General features: G+C 31.4%; 1 pseudogene across 1 annotated transcript; it reads left to right on the top strand.

The window, feature by feature from the left end:
- The first annotated feature begins 10,145 nt into the window (after positions 1-10,145).
- Positions 10,146-16,381, top strand: LOC149567548 (endoglucanase 25-like; annotated as a pseudogene). Its single transcript, XR_016361637.1, has 5 exons — positions 10,146-10,623; positions 10,732-11,039; positions 12,594-13,041; positions 14,476-14,648; positions 15,738-16,381. The product of XR_016361637.1 is annotated as an endoglucanase 25-like (transcript).
- The last annotated feature ends 884 nt before the right edge of the window (positions 16,382-17,265 follow it).

Here is a 17,265-nt window from a genome sequence, read left to right as displayed (position 1 = left end):
ATAAATCAACTTAATGTGCATGAAAGTTGAATGCAAAATAAAATAAAAGATAATAAAGGTTAATTCGGGAGTTAACTAAGTTGTGCAAAGAGTCTTCTCGAGTGAATGCACAATTAGTGCCCTGATTTGAGGAGAAAACTCCTTATCACAACTTTGGGGGTTCATTTTTGTGACACACGAATTTGGACGGGAATTTTTGGGAGACAACTTTTGGAAGCGAATTTCAGAAGGCCGATACCAAGAAATTTTTCCAGAGGAAGGTTATTGAGAGGAGTGAAGTCTTTTACAATTCCTGGGGATTGCATAATAGCATCAGGATCAGGTAGGGTCTTGTGTTTTTGATTATCCATTAAATACACAATTATCCTTTCCTGTCTTCTTTGTGTCTGGGGTTTGTAAATCCGATTTCTCTATGATGAAAGTTTTAACCTTTCAATATTGTGAATTCCTTAATTGTTCGTCAATAATTTCTGTATTCATGGAGATTGGAAGAGTTATTAGAACCCTTGTTTTCCAGATTAAGAAATTAAGATTTAATTGGGTAAGGGTTTTGAATGTAAAATTGAAAGTTCTAATTTTTTTATAAAAAAATAAAATTATATATATATATATATATATATTCCTTGGAGGAAAATTGTTTTAATAAAATTAAATAAAACTAATTTAAAATAAACTTAATTTATTATATATATATATATATATAGTTTTAATAATATTAAATAAATATAATTTAAAATAAACTTAATTTATTTTATACATTTATTAAAAAACAAAGTTAGAGATTTTAAATATAAAAAAAAAAAATTAAAAAAATATATTTGGGGTGGGGCAGGGCCACCACTTCCCACGCCCCACACGCTTTCCCACGCTACGGCAGCAGTAACACCTGCGGCCGCAGGTGGATGGCAAGCCGGCGGGCCTTTAAAAATGTCGTATTTTATTTAAATAAAATGAATTGCTATTTAATTTTTTTATAAATCGTTTTAAAAAAAAAAATGTTTTAAATAGAATTATTTTATTTAATATTATTATTAGTTAATTTAAAATTTATTAAATTTTAAATTATATTGAAATTTTATTATTATTTATTAATAATTTTATAAATAAATAAATTATTAATAAATATAATATGATTCTTTATGTATCACTAATTAATCTTATTTAAAGTTTGACTTAATTAAGATTAATTAAATCGAAAATTTGTTTAAGCAAGTTTAATACTATAATACCGATTTTAATGGGAGCGTAGATTATTATAATTAAAGATCAACAAGTATTATTAATAATTTAATTATTACCTTAGATTGTTTTAGGACTTTGACTTAAAATCAATTAGGGGTAATTAGGTGTTTTCATTTGGAGATAGGAACGGGTTAATTTGTAAAGGTGAACTATGGGTTCTATCTGTTTAAAACATACGTTCAACTGGAAATGGAAACCTCACATTTACTCAATAGTATATTATCAATCAAATTGAACTATAAAACTTTTTACTTGAATATAAACACTGAAAACTGAAACCTTATTGTTTAACTCAACTGTATGTTTTCAAATCAAAACCAATTGTGAGACTATGATGTTTTCTATATATTGTCTATGCTTTGAGTGTTATGGGGTTGGTTTAGCGTTGACCAGTTTAGGTTGTTACCAGAGGCTCGGGGTTGTGAATGTGATGTCATGATAATTTGGTCTCGATCTTTCTTAACCCGACCATGGTAATGTGATGGAGTGCTCTATGACATGATTGTATTTACTAGTTGTTATTGCTTTCTGTCTTCTTATGTGACGTTGTGGTGTATATGTATTTGAGATACCTAACTTAACCATTTTCGAGTCTCGATCAGTTATATTTGATAACCATTTTTGAGTCTCGATCAGTTATACTTGGATTGCTTTTCAGTCGCTTGAGAGGACTAAAGTGTTTGTTATGTTCTTGATGATGTCATGTTTTGACTTGACCATTTTGGAGTCTTCGATCAGTATTGTAATTTACTATTGGGATACTTTCTGGTTGCTCATTGGAGAACCATTGGATTTTGTGATTTATCATTGATGCCTTCAGTTGCTGATAGAGAACTGTCGTGATCATATGATTATTATTTGATGCTTATCTGTTGCTCATGAAGAACTGATGTAATTTTTGTGGCTTATCTTTTATGATATTTTTCAGTTGCTTGTATAGGATTGAGGTGATTTTATTATGATTCTTTGATTCGTGATTTCATGAGCCTAGGGTAGGTTATCTATGTGTAGTGTCGGGAAGTGGCTTGCAATGGGAATCGGGGCCTTAAGAGGCTGCCTAGAGTAACCCATTGTAAGTTGTTTTAATAAGTGAAAACATTTACACTAAATGAGAGAAAATGAACCTAACAAGATAATTCTATGTTCTCTCCCATGCCTTGAGTGCTAGTACAGACTAGGATGGGGTAGAGAGAACGCTTGGTTACGACCTTGCATTTCGTAGTATGCCTCATCAGTACGAGAGGATACTAGTGGCCGTAGGGATCAGTAGGGACCCGGGATTCCTAAGGGATTGCTCGGGTAACTTCTACGTGACTTTTGCGATGACACTTTCCCGCTTGCATATTAGGTTTCCTACGTGTCTTTGTGGTGCCTTTGGGTCTAGATGTCTATCTATGTTGGAACCCTTGAGTTAGTATACTTTTAGGATTTCTAGACTTAGAGAGTACTTGTGTTTTGTGTTTTGATACTTTGTTTGGGACTTGAGACTATCTCCTCAGCGCGATGGGAGTGGACCATTTAGGTTCCACGCGGTCGGGTGGTAGTGCTTTTACTCTTACCATTAAGATCTGTTTGTGGTCGTCGTGGCTGGAGTTTTTTTGGTTGGCATTTACCTGCATTCTGTACATGGATGTTTTATCATTATGGATGTATTGATGTATCATGTATGGTGGATGATTTCATTTCTTTTACTGTACTTTGTATCATGGATTTGAGGATGATGTATCTTTATCTTTACATATGTATATTCTTTTAAGCCTTTCATACCCTGTGACTTGTACAGTGGATGATTGAGCATTCCAAATTAATTTGCCAAGGAGCATTCAGAACAAATGTATATTATGGACATTGGAGTTTCTGATTATTCTTTCATATATGTGTGATAGTTGTTAGACTTAGAATTAATTAAATTTAAACGTGACTCAACGTCTTGGGATCCTTAAGAAATGTAACTTGTGATGTATGGTTGTCAATTAGGTAATGTTATTGCTTCCGCTACTATGTGTTTGATGTGTATGTTATACATTCTTACTTTAAAAAAAAAAAAATGTTTAGCAAACTTAGTGAAACTTTAGGTTAATTCTTTTGGATCCCTTGACAAGGCGTTACAGAGATGATCTATCTTATCTCGAAATTCATTGCCATTACCCTTATGAAGGTAGGTTCTCCATTGTCATGGTTATGTTCTTGTTCATTTCTTGTATGTGTTGAATTCTTGCATATTGTAGCATGTGAGTGTTTGTATCATGTGAGGGATGTATGTTGTGGGATTTCACTTGCTTTGTTGCATGTTTCTTCCCTTTGTTTTGTTGGGAAAACTATGAAGGGTGTGTTGGCATTACTTACCCTTAGATAGGGGAGAAGTGGCCATGTATGAGAGAAGGTCTTTAGTTGGACTCCAGGTCAGTGTAGAATCTTTTCTCATGTTGAGAAGAGGGAGAAAGTAAGGTGTTATGGGCCCTTGCTTGTCAATACAAAACTAATTTTATTTTGGGGAAATAAAGAGAGAAAGAAATGGAAGTTTATGTGATTTGATAGCCTTGGAAGAGGCATATGATTTGTGTTCGTGATTGACATCTCCTATCTGGAAAAATCCATCTGCTCCCTAGTCACAAGTTCATTATGAAACCTATTATGCATACCTTGGATGGGAATTGTATGTTGAGTTGTCTCATTATGATTGGATTTTGAATATCACCCAGTCGGTTATTGGTTCTCCCAACTTGGTGGGTGGCATTTTAGGGCTTAGGATGGGAGGTGAGTTCTCCATGGTTGTTCTTTGTCTTTTGCAGATTGTCTGGATAGGTTCTTGTGATGGAGAAACCTAGTTATCTTGGGGCACTAATGGTGTTCTTAATGTCATTGTTTTGGGAGATTTCTCTATTGTATTATCACCTATTGTATTGTATATTCATATTGAAAATGAATATGTAAGGAATGGATTAAATGTTTTAACTTCACTATTTATAAATAGAAAATTGAGTTACTGTATGAAATATGCAAGTCATGTGATCCAGTACTATTGGATTGAAAATCATATATTACTTTCAAGTTTATTACCTTGCAAAAATCTTAAATTGTATAACTAATAGTACTTCATAAAATCTTGGATTTAATCCAATGTATTCAAAAGTTATTTTATAGGATCTAGATGTATGCATAGTTGCAATTAAAATCATTTCTAGGATTATGAGTGTTAATCCCATGTTCAACATTTATACTTCCAAACAAATATTGCACCTTAAACTCATCTAGGAAAGTCATGATAGTTAATGTATTATTAAACATATTGCTAAATAAATGAAAACTACCTATAACCAATACTCATACTAACAACTCACTTAATGAAATGCATAAAACTATGACCTATGATACTACCACTAAACTTCTAGTATGCTTTACCTTGCTAAGAAAGAGGAGCACACCAAAAATACAACTCCCATGGATTTGAGAGAGCCAAAAAGACTCTTTGGAAAATGTACGAAAAACTTTTAATTCCTATTTGTGACAGGGAATTCCCTTACTAAGAGTGTCATTGGAAATTTAAACCCATCAGGTTATCCCTTGTTAGTGCAAACCCAAGTATTAAATGAAAAGGGGAGACATAAATTTTGGAACACACATATTATACAAATTAAAATAAGTTGAAGGGGGATGGGACACCCTGTGGGCTCCATCCCCACCTCACCACTCCATTCACCAACAAATGGGCACATGCATATTTAGGCTTTTATAAGTCTAAATTTAAAAGAAAGAAAGAAAGAAAGAAATCCTAAACTAATGTCCCCATTAATTTCTTTCCCCAAAGTCTACCTTCCAATCCTGAGGCATGGACTTAGGCCACTTTATGGCTAACTGGGAGTACTAGTGTGCCCTCCCAAGTCAGACCTAACACATCATAAGGGGATTGGATGCACACTTTGGAGTTGGTGGCCATTAACATGTGAAGGAAGAAAATATTTAAGTCTAAACCTTTTAAATTTGCACCCCCACTTGTCTCTCTCCACCCCAAAATGACACCTCCTCATTACCTTACAAATGAAATCCCTTTCAATGGTGCATGCATATTGTAGGAGGGTCATTTTTCGGCTGGCTAAATAGCAGAATATTTGCACTGCTATAGCTAGTGCAACTACATGCCCATAGACCTATAAAAATGTCCTTTTACTCCACTCACTGAACATAATAAAAATTGCTAGGATCGTATTTCTCTCAAACAATTATATTATGTTTTAGAAATTTTCAATGCAAAGATAATTTGATTATATTTTTATATTTTGTTTTTAAGTTTAGAAGTTTCAATATTAAAAATATAGGATGAATCTATTTAAATATTTGAACTTTATATTGGTGAATATTTTATTTGAAGTTATTGGTTTAGTTTATAAATTAATTTTAATATTTATATAATCTAGAATAATATTTCAATGATTTTGAAAAAAAAATGTTACTATTATTTTATAATTATTTATTATACTATTATTAATTTATAAATAATTTAAATGAAAATAATTAAATTAGTTATTTTATCTAATTATATATGTATTATTTAAATATTATTTATTTTATAAATGTGTTAAATTTTAATAATTGAATTAAAAATAAAGATAAAATTTATAATATCTTACATTATCTATATTTTATTGTGTATGTTAATTTAAATAATGAAATATATTTATAATAAATTTAATATTAATATTTTGTTATCTTCTTCTTTTTATGGAAGTCATCCACAAACAAGTTTTAGGTACCTAATACGGGCCCACACATCCTTGAAACCTCTTCAGCTAAGAGCCAAGGACTAAGGAGCATCCATGCTGCCAAATTCGCACAGAGCATAATCCCAGCCTCATCCCTTATAATGTCTTCGAGTCTTGCACTCAGCAAGACCTGATCCCTAGTGGGCTCTTTGTGAGCCATTCAACTTCACCAGTAGATCAAGGACCCATTGACGTTGTCTTTTTTTGATAATTTATTTTATTATTATTTTTTTCAACTAATGTTATATTATTTTCAAATAAATATTTAATTTAAGTTAATAGATATTCTTAATCATTTTATTAAAATTAAAATTTACTATATTTTTTTTATGTGCAAAATATTTTTTTAACAATAATCATAATGAAAAGTTATCCCTAATATTTTTCTTAATATTTACTTTGTTCCTAATAAATATTTCGAATTCAATATTGAATCTTAGTGAATTTAAACATATTTAAATATTAATAATTAGTATCTTATATTATAATATGTTTGATGTTTTACATTAGATAGAATTTAAAAATAAACTATAATTTTATCTATAAATTAAGCAAAATGTTTGATATAAAATTCAATTAAATAGACTTACTTAATAAAGACTTAAATACCTATATTATGAAACAATTGACCCAAGTACTATTAATATTTGTTTGAAAAACATCGATTACATAATATTAAAATTAATTTATAAACTAACCAAATAACTTTAAATATAATATTCAACATTCTAAAGTTCAAATATTTAAATAGATACTTCATATATATTTAACATTAAAACTTCCAAACTTAAAAACAAAATAGCAAGATATAATCAAATTATCAAAAACTTTAAAACATTCATATAATTGTTTGAGAGAAATATGATCCTCTCAATTTTTGTCATGTTCAGTGATTGCAGTGAAAGGACGGTCATATAGGTCTATGGGCATGTATGTGGCACTGGCTATAGTGGTGCAAATATTATGCTATTTAGCCAGTGCCTTGTTTGCCTTGCAAAAAAGTATTGAAACATTAATGTCTACCCCCTCCAAAACATCACCTCCACCTTTTAGCACTCAATCTTCCTTGACATGTGCACCATGAGGGAGATGTCCTTGTAGGCCTAGGGCAGTGCACAAAGTGCATATGGCAGCAAGCCAAAGCTTGGGGAGGTGCCCATGTAAGATGGGATCACCACTTGACATGTGGGAAGTGGGTGTGGGGTAGGTTAGGTAGGCTTAGTGTTAGTTTAAGGTTTAGTATTAGTAATTAAAGTTTAGATGTTGGTAACAATGCTAGTATTCTTTTGTTAATTTTGATTAGTACATGTGCTTATAAAGGTTGGTTATTAAAGAATTTTAAATAAGCAATTCTAGTTGATAGGTTAGAAGTAGGTAGTTTTAAGTGTGTCTAGGTTAGTATTAGGACTATTAAGTATTTTTTAATGATTAAGTTGTGTGTTTAAGATTTAACAAAGAGGATTTAAGAGTCTTTTGTATTTTATAATAAATAGTAGTTAGGAATTTAAGGTTGTTATGTTAGGAAATAATATTAGTTTTTAATAAGACAATATTATCATAATAGTTAAGTAATGGTTAGGAATGGAAATAGTTTAGTTAGGAACCCATTGTTTAAGTAGTTTTGCTTTGGAATTTAACTATAGGTGATGAAATTAGTATAAGAATTTATACCTTTAAATTTAATTATAAATTCTAATTGGAAGGTTGTTAATGGGAAGTTTATTATCAGAGGTTAGGATGTGATGTGAGTTAGAACTGACTAGATAACTTGACAGGATGAGTCGGGTTATGATAGAAGATGAGTTAGATGTTGTGGATAGTTTAATGGTAAATATTTAATGTTTTTTCTTTATTATTTCTAAATAAATTATGATATTATATCTAGAATTAAGTATTAGTATGTTATGATAGATTAACCTTTAATTACATAATTAACTATTCTCCTAAAGATTGACCTAGTATAGTGTAAAAGGGGATAGTATCATAGTCGACTTAATAACTTGGAAACCCTAAATGTATTTTGAACTTGATATCATACCTTTGTAATTTGAACCTAATGTTTAATTGACCAACTTAATCAATCCGTGCTAAGTATTCCTATAGCACTATAACTCATGTTTTTGAACCTATGTAGTATGTTTCTATACAAACTTTGTATCTTAAGAAATGTGATCAAAATTCAATTTTTGTTCTTAAACTTGGAAGCGATAATGATCTCTTTTATGAACACCTTACCCATACCTAAACATAATTATCTATTCTCCTAAAGATTGACCTAGTATAGTGTAAAAGGGGATAGTATCATAGTCGACTTAATAAATTGAAAACCATAAATGCATTTTGAACTTGATATCATACCTTTGTAATTTGAACCTAATGTTTAATCGGCCAACTTAATCAACCCATGCTACGTATTCCAGTAGCACTATAACTCATGTTTTTGAACCTATGTAGTATGTTTCTATACAAACTTTGTATCTTACGAAATGTAAATCAAAATTCAATTTGTGTGCTTAAACTTGGAAGCAATAATGATCTCTTTTATGAAAACCTTTCCCACACCTAATTACCTTTACCTAAATTTTTGTCTTAATTAGAAATCGAAGTTCCTAGAACTCTAATAAACTAATCATGCAACCTTGAAACTTGAACTCAGCTTTTCTATGTCGTCATCTCTCCACAATGTATTTGATGCTAGTGTGTACTTAAAATTAGTGTTATTGCCCCAATTTTTGGGTATGACAGAACCAATAGCAACAGTACTAGTAGAAGAGGGAGCAAAAATGTTCGATCCAACACTAGTAGAAATCTCGAAAACAATCATTGCGAGCACAAGGGTACCTACAGGAGTAATAGAAAAATCTGAAGAATCATCCAAAGACTGAATACCAATAGTGATAGCAGGGTAAGTAGTAGAAATACTAATAGAACCTACTATAAAAGAGCTAGTACTAATAGTTGTAGAAACATCCATTGCAAAAATACTAATAGAACTAGCCAAACCTGTTGTAATAGAAATAGTGTTTGATCCAACAATTGCAAAAGCAACCAGTCCAACTACATCACAACCCACAAAAAAATCAGGATTGACGGTGGAAGAAACCATAGAAAACTTCTTAGCAATGTTATAATGTTTAGAAGAAGCTCCCTTCCACAAGAAAGAAGCCTTAAATTAGTCTTTAAACTCTAAAGACCGCATTGAGTTGTCAAATACCCAATTTTGTAGCATTTTCTACATATGAAGGGAATCCCTTCATAGTCCAAGGTCTGAATCCAATTGCTCCCCCAAGGAGCCCAACTTTAAATTTCTCAGGCAATCCCTCAGAAATTTCTTAGGCAAAATATTTGATGAGTCTCCATCAATTATAAAAAAATCTCCAATAGCATCTCCCACTGCTTCCAACAAGGAATCAACCCAAAGATGCCTTTACATTCTTTTGGGAATTGCCAAATAAAAAAGACCTCTTGATATTCATATTCCTTTGCCAAATTTATATATATCTCTCTTGTCCTTGTTATATTCACGATATATTGCATCTTTTTTTAGGGATATTAAATCCCCCAGTATGAACACGCTTGGTAATATATTGCTCAACAAGTGAGTCCCTATACAACATAGTATGATGGTTAGAAAAAGAATAAGAAGAATGTTCTTCTAATGAAGAAGAGGCTCAATTGTTAAGAAATGTTTGTAAACCCCACTCTTCTATTCATCCATGTGAATCTTCCAAATTTTACACACAATTACTACCCCACACGAGTCTACAAAGTGACACAAATCATTCATCATTTTATTCTTCTTAATTCTACCTCTTTTCTCATTTACATTCAAAATGACATTAAAATATCAATCTATCATAATTCTATCATCCTTCAATATCTTTATCTTTTCGCTAATATTGTCTCATACTTGAACTTTATCCTCCATTCTCATTAGTCCTTTTACGTTAAATAAATAAGTGTTCGATGCACCCAAAAAAAAAAAAAAAAGTGTGTGATTCTATCACCATATGTACACCAAAATCATCGTAACCTCCGCCTTGGACTTGAATTCCAACGAAACCCATCCACAACATAGACAGACTCAAATATGCGATGGTTAACCAAAACTATCTTAATCTTCAGCTGGTTCGATCTCTGTAAATTCTGCAATCGAGAGCTCGTGAAGAAAGTAGAGTAATAAAAATTAGAGCTTTCGACATGTCGAGGTCGGGAAACTCGTTCGAAATGTGTACAGAGGGTTCAGGCATGGGCGACTGCAGTATCTCCACAACACAATACTACAACATGACATCATTCAAGGAATACATCGGAGTTAGCAGCTCAGAAAGTGGGTATGGCAGAGGTATGTCCAACAAAGAGATTCAAGAAACACAAAACAGTTGGCTGCTTCATCCCCTCGATCTCGCCGGCTCCAAGAACACCATCGATCTCAGTTTTTTCCTCTGCAAGAAATCAACTTTCGCTAAATTCATCTACACAATTTTCATAGCGGTTCTTTTGGCCGGATTGGTTGCCGCCATTGTCATTTTTGCTCCAAGAAAACACCACCATTTGTTTCCGCCCGATGAATACACACTTGCTCTGCATCAAGCGCTCCTGTTTTTCGATGCCCAGAAATGTAAGTAGAAATTTTTTTTTGGGCCGATTTGTTAAAAATTGGGGACTTTTGTTTGATTGAGCCCGTTCCTGATTTGAGTCTGTGATTGATGTGGATTGTGGATTGCAGCTGGTTCTTTGAATTCCTCAAAAGTGAGAGTTGAATTCAGGGGAGATTCTGGTCTACATGATGGGAGTTTTGGCGATAAAAAAGGTGATTTGGTCGGAGGGTTTTATGATTCGGGAAACAATATGAAATTTGGGTTTCCGACGGCTTATACGATTACGTTGATTAGCTGGAGCGTGCTTGAATACAGGGAGAAGTATGAAGCTGCAGGGGAGCTTGATCATGTCATGGATATCATCCAGTGGGGCACTGATTATCTTCTCACGACTTTCAACTCCTCGAATCATCAAATTGACGTTATATATTCGCAGGTAAGGATAGAATCTTATCATCATTTGTTGTTTGTGAATTTAGATTGAGGGATTTGTAATTAGTCGTTTCTATTATCATCAGAATACTATTTGGAGAACTTGATTTTCTCTATAATTTCATTGTGTTTGTGGAGTGATACCAACAAAAATTTGTACAGAATTCAATTTAGAAACAGTAATTGTCGATTGTATAGATTCTACATAAATTTATAAACTCTTGTTTAAGATTAGATTGTGTGCACAGTTTTATATCAATGAAGTATATTCTATGCTCTATTATCAAGATAATAGAAAATTATTAAAAAAAATGAAGTTTGATCTCAATGACTAATGAATGTGTTTGATATAGTAAATTTATACATAATCTAAATTCAGGGAGAATAATGAATATCTGATATCACATCAAACCACACTTTGTCTAATGACAAAGTTATATTCTACAATACAACTAGTGCTAAGTTCAAATCTCTTAAAATATAAAGAACAAAAAATAAAAAGTTATGATATCATTGATAGACGTCATTTTATAATTCCTTCCAACTCGATTAAACTTTATGATCTATCATCAAGATAATAGAAATCCCTTTTCTAACTGCTATAACTTTGTATTATCTTGATTATGAGTGGAGTGTGATTCCAAACATATTGATATGAAAAATTCATACAAAATAGTATCTAAAGACAATAATAGTCAACCATATAGATTATTTGTTAAAATCTGATAAGACTTCTATTATAATTTTGATGGATCATAGTGAAACATTGATTCAAAAACTTGTGTACAATCTAATTGAAATACAACAATATTTCGAGGTATGAATTAGATTGTGTGTAAAGAAATTTTTGATCATTATTGTATTTTAATTACATTGTGTACAAGGTTTTAAATCAAATCACATTCCATGATCCATCATCAAGATAATTGAAAGCCGTAATTTTTTTACTTTTATAACTCTGTATAAAACACAGTCTATATTTACTGGAGACATGACACAATTTTGCATCACAATAACAGAAACATACTTTCTACCATAATACCTGTTTCTCAACAGTTCAGCTCTTTCATTCTGTTTTACGTGCACTTTGTCAGTTTCTTGTTTCTCATAATGTAGACGTGATTTGAAAAGTTGATCAGAAAGATAAACAATCACTATAATTTATGATTTGAAATGTCCATATACAGAATCTATGAATAATTTAATTCAGAAACAAAAAGGATTAACAATATCTAATATGCAATATTGCTATCATGATTCAAATGTGTAGTTTTTTGAGTCAAACTTAGTAACCCATGTTTCATGAGTAGTGATTCACGCGACCTTGTCTCTTATGAGAATGAATGGAACTCTTAGCACTCATTGCATCTAGATTTCTCATGAAAATGAATCAAACACTTAGCGCTCATTCTATCTTAGATTGTGCGAAGTGTTCCATTCATTCTCATGAGAGATGATTTGTGTGAACTACTACTCATGAAATATAGGTCAATGAAATATCATAGTTTAACTTATCAACATCTGATATAGCCCTTTCTTTCTTGTTTGACGTGAATAGGTGGGGGGTGGACCAAAGGAGATAGAATGTTGGGAGAGGCCTGAAGACATGAACTACGAGAGGCCTGTTTCAGAATGCACTGGTTTTGCCACCGATTTGGCAGGGGAAATGGCTGCCGCCCTGAGCGCCCGCTTCACTTGTGTTTAAGGACACAGAGTACTCCGCCAAATTGGTGGAGGCAGCCAAGAAAGTGTATGAGTTTGGGCATAAAAAGGAGAAGGGAACATACACACATGACTCTGCGTGTGGTGCGGCTGCAGTGGGTTTCTATAATTCCTCTGGATATTACGACGAGCTCGTTTGGAGTGGAGTTTGGGTCTTCTTTGCAACGGGAAATTGGTCATACCTGCAAGACGCCATGAATGGATATAACGCCAGCGTTGAGGCCGATGAAAATGCATCCCTAATTGGAGTCTTTGATTGGGACAATAAACTCTTGGCAACACAGGTATGAACCCCCCATCTTCTTTCATTTTGCATTGCCTTTCTCTAACAACATGTGAATCAACATGTATCTTATTTTCAATGCTTTTTTGATGTTTCATTTTGATTTTAGAAATGCTGATCATAGATAATAGAATGTCATAGGTAAAAGTAATTGAAATTAAAAGTATGTCTCTTTAAAATATTTGGTTCAATCAATTTATATTTTGAACTATTTTGAATGTATTTGTAGATTGATTATTAAGTTCATATATTGTATATGTACATTTATGTAATATTCTAAAATGATTTCAATATTTGCTTCTTTGGGTGTTATTTCCACTTCTAACTTGACTTCAACATTTGTTTCTTATATGATGATCGATTAAGTCAGTCAAATTGGAAGGGGATAGGATAGTCTATTCAATTGCTCTTAAAAAAGAGTTAACGATGTTTTTCATTTCTAATTTGACCACAATTGAAGTGGCTCTCACATTTAGTTCTAGTTTTACCATAGATTTTGTCTTCTTAGACATATAAATGTACAACACTTCTAATTATAATAACATTGATATGTTGATGTGTAAAAGTGATATGAACAGACAACAAATATCTTTAGCAATATTGAAAATGTATTTATTTAATATTTGTAAAATAAAGTATCTTTTATATAGCTATATTTTGAATTAGATCAAATGTAGTCTACATTGAAATAAATCAATAATTGAGTAATTAAGATAGAGAATGAAGAAGTTGTGATTGGATAATATGTTAGAAAAGTTTGGAATGTTTACAGTGTAGATATTTTTGAGTTCTACAATTAAAAAGGGTTCTAATGACTTTCAAAATTAAAAGTTGTGATCTTTGGAAGTTAGACCTCCTACATTAGAAATGTATAAAACTGTAGGACATAGAAACAACTATAAAAGGGACTTATATTTGTTGACCAAGTTAAATGGTGTTACACCACATTATAAGGCATCTTTGAATGGAAGGCAATGAAGTCAAAATGAAAGACCTAAGTTGATAAGTAGATCATGATATATTTATGATAGGTGGATGAATATGCTACTAGAGTTACTCTAAATCTTTAGTTTATGATACTCCTATAAAGACCATGTTTAGATTACTAAATAATGTATTGGGCTACTTTGGAGTGTGTGCATATTTCTTACGAAGAGCTTTTCCCATGTACACTTGTGTTACACTTGAACATTTGAAATTTATGCTTGTATTACATTTTTAGATGATTCTTAAGGATGGTTATTTGTCAAGAGAGTTAGAACACTTAAAATTTACTTTTGTATATTGCATTTCTAATTGATTCCTAAAGCTAATTTATTTGGCAAAATATTTGAACATTTGAAGTTTACTTTCATATTACATTTCTAAATATATCTAATTAATATGAGCTTGACTTATTATGCATACCTAAATGTTTGGACTTTTGTGGTTGTAGGTTTTGTTAACAAGGCTGAGGTTTTTAGTGGACCCTCTCTACCCCTACGAAAAGATGCTCAAGTCCTCAGCAAACTATATAGTGATTATTTATCCATAATAGGGGTTGATGGATGGATGTGTGGCTCTGATTATTACCACTTAGAACTACTGCAACAATTTGCAACATCTCAGGTTAGTATACAATCAATTCAATCTTAGAAATCTAAAAGTTTAGATTGTATCGTGGAGCTTCAAATCATATTATTTTTTAACAGTATCTAGTAATTAGTATAATTTCAAATGAAATATATAAATAAATTATCTTTTTAAAGTAGGATTAATTTATTAGTATGGTTTGATATGATCTATTTGAATAAGTCAAAGATTCTTGAATAAGATTTATCTATTGTGTGATTTTAGATGAGTAACTTAAATAATTGAAATTATGTTTAGTTTGATTAGTAGAATCTCTTTATTGCCACGATTTTGAATAAGCAATCTTAACAAGTCAAAGCTTCTCTAGTTGAGCCTACTTATTAATATGATTTCAAATGGCCCTTGAACAAGTCAAGCTTCTCTAATAGAATCTAGGTCCTATTAGTGTGATTTCAATAAGCAACATGAACACGTCAAAGCATCTTAGTAGAATCCATCTATTGACCTGATTTGAAATGAGTTACCCAATCAAGTCAAAGCTTCTCTACTAGAGGCCACACATTAATATGATTTCAGATAGATTGACTAAACAAGTCAAAGCTTCTTTAATAGAATCTGATGTACTAGTGCCATTTGAAGGGCTAGACTAAACATGTCAATGTTTCATTAATAGAATTTGTTTATGCGTATGCTTTCAAATAAGTCACTTCAACAAGTAAGTTTTTGTAGTTGAGCCCACGTATCAATATGATTTCAACAAACCACCTAAACAAGTCAGAGTGTCTCCAATAGAACCTATGTATTTGTATAATTTTAAATGAAAACCTAAACAAGTCAAAGCTTTTTCAAGAGTACCCATCTATTAGTATCATTTCAAATGAAGCACTAAAACAAGTCAAACCTTCTCAATAAGATTCATTTATTAGCATGATTTCAAATGCACTATCTAACAAAAGTTAAAACTATTTTTTATAAGACTTGCCTATCAGTATGATTTTAAATGAGCCATCTAAACAAATTGAAATAAAAAATATATTATTTTAAAAATCTTTTGATTTGATTTATGTTGTTTAAAAATATTGATTTGTTAGATATGGATTTTGAAATCTAATCTTGAATATACAGATGGATTACATTCTTGGAAATAATCAAATGAACATGAGCTATGTCGTGGGATATGGAAAGAAATATCTAGGCCATGTACATCATAGAGGTGCATCAATCCCTTCGATCTCCATTGAAAAGCATCGGTACAACTACAATGAAGGCAAGAAATGGTTGACAGAAACAAAAGCCAACCCTAACTACTTAAATGGGTCCATGGTGGGTGGCCCTGGATCCCTAGATGAATTTTTTGACGATCGGACTAATGCAAACTTCACTTAGCCCACCATTGTTGCAAATGTTGGATTAGTTGTTGCTCTTGTTGTACAATCTATGCCAGGGAAACCACCTTGTTCTTCTTGGAGAGATGAACGAATGATCGACTCTCACACCATCTTTTCTAATATTGATTCATCTCCTCCATTTTTTGCTTCACCTCCTACTAATCCTTGATTCACATGCTCACCTCCTCACCTCTTCTTGCATCATTACGAGACATTATTATTCTTTATTTTTTTGTTTCATGAATGAATCAGTTGATTCAAAATTAGAGCTTTTATATTATTTTTGAATGTGCTTATGAACTAGGTTCAAATTGGAATCTAGTTTAGATGATCAATTTGAAAGGGATGTTCATTTTAATTCCAACAAAAATTAAGACTAAATTCTATTGTTCGAAAATAAGGTATAAACAAATATAGGTATACATGTATATGTATATGTTTATATTTGTGTGTGAAATGAAATGTTTCAAAATATATATTGTTTATGTATACAAAGGAAAAATTAAGAGTACAGAAAAAAATAAAGAATAGTTTTTTTCTTAAATTTATAAAATTTATAAAACAAATGATTTTCTCATGTCAAACTGAAAAGATTCTAAGCAAGACATTTAATGAATGAGATTATAATTTATATTGTTTCTTCTGGCAAGTTCTTTCTTTATAGTTCATATTACTAATAATTTTAGTAAAGTGGAAATTTTCGTTAAATTTTAATTTTATGAGGCAAATGGCTTTCTCCATGTCAAACTGAAAAATTATATGAAAGGTTTTTCATGAATGAGATTATAATTTATATTGTTTCTTTTGCCTTTCTTTTTTTTAATCATTTTATAGTTCATATAAATAATAATTTTAGTGAAGTATAAATTTGTATTTTTTTTAGACTTATCAATTGATTTAATAATTTATATAAGTCAATATACTTTAATTTTAATAAAATAAAAATACATTAAATTTATTGAGGATGACATCATTACATGTATATGTCTATTCATTAAAGGTTTTCTATGACATCCCTGTTGGAAACTTGCAATTCGAACAATTGTTGTTTGTCATTGATGTCAAATCTACTGATAAGACATGTTTTAGATTATGGTAAAAGAAGGTTTTGAAGGGACCCCGAAACCCTTTAACAAAAAAATAGAAAGACAAAGCAATACATCCCAACTAGGAAAAAACCTGCAACAAACTGAAGAACAGAATCAAAACCAAGTTTTACAGGGACCTGAAACCACTAGAAAAGTCCAAAAACAAACTAACCCAGG

This window comes from Cupressus sempervirens, chromosome 3 (genome assembly GCF_028749045.1).
Source record: "Cupressus sempervirens isolate cs-2001-9-10 chromosome 3, ASM2874904v1, whole genome shotgun sequence".
In the NCBI taxonomy this organism is placed as follows: Eukaryota; Viridiplantae; Streptophyta; class Pinopsida; order Cupressales; family Cupressaceae; genus Cupressus; species Cupressus sempervirens.
The sequence above is the reverse complement of the archived record's forward strand: the minus strand, read 5'-3'. Positions and strand labels throughout refer to the sequence as shown.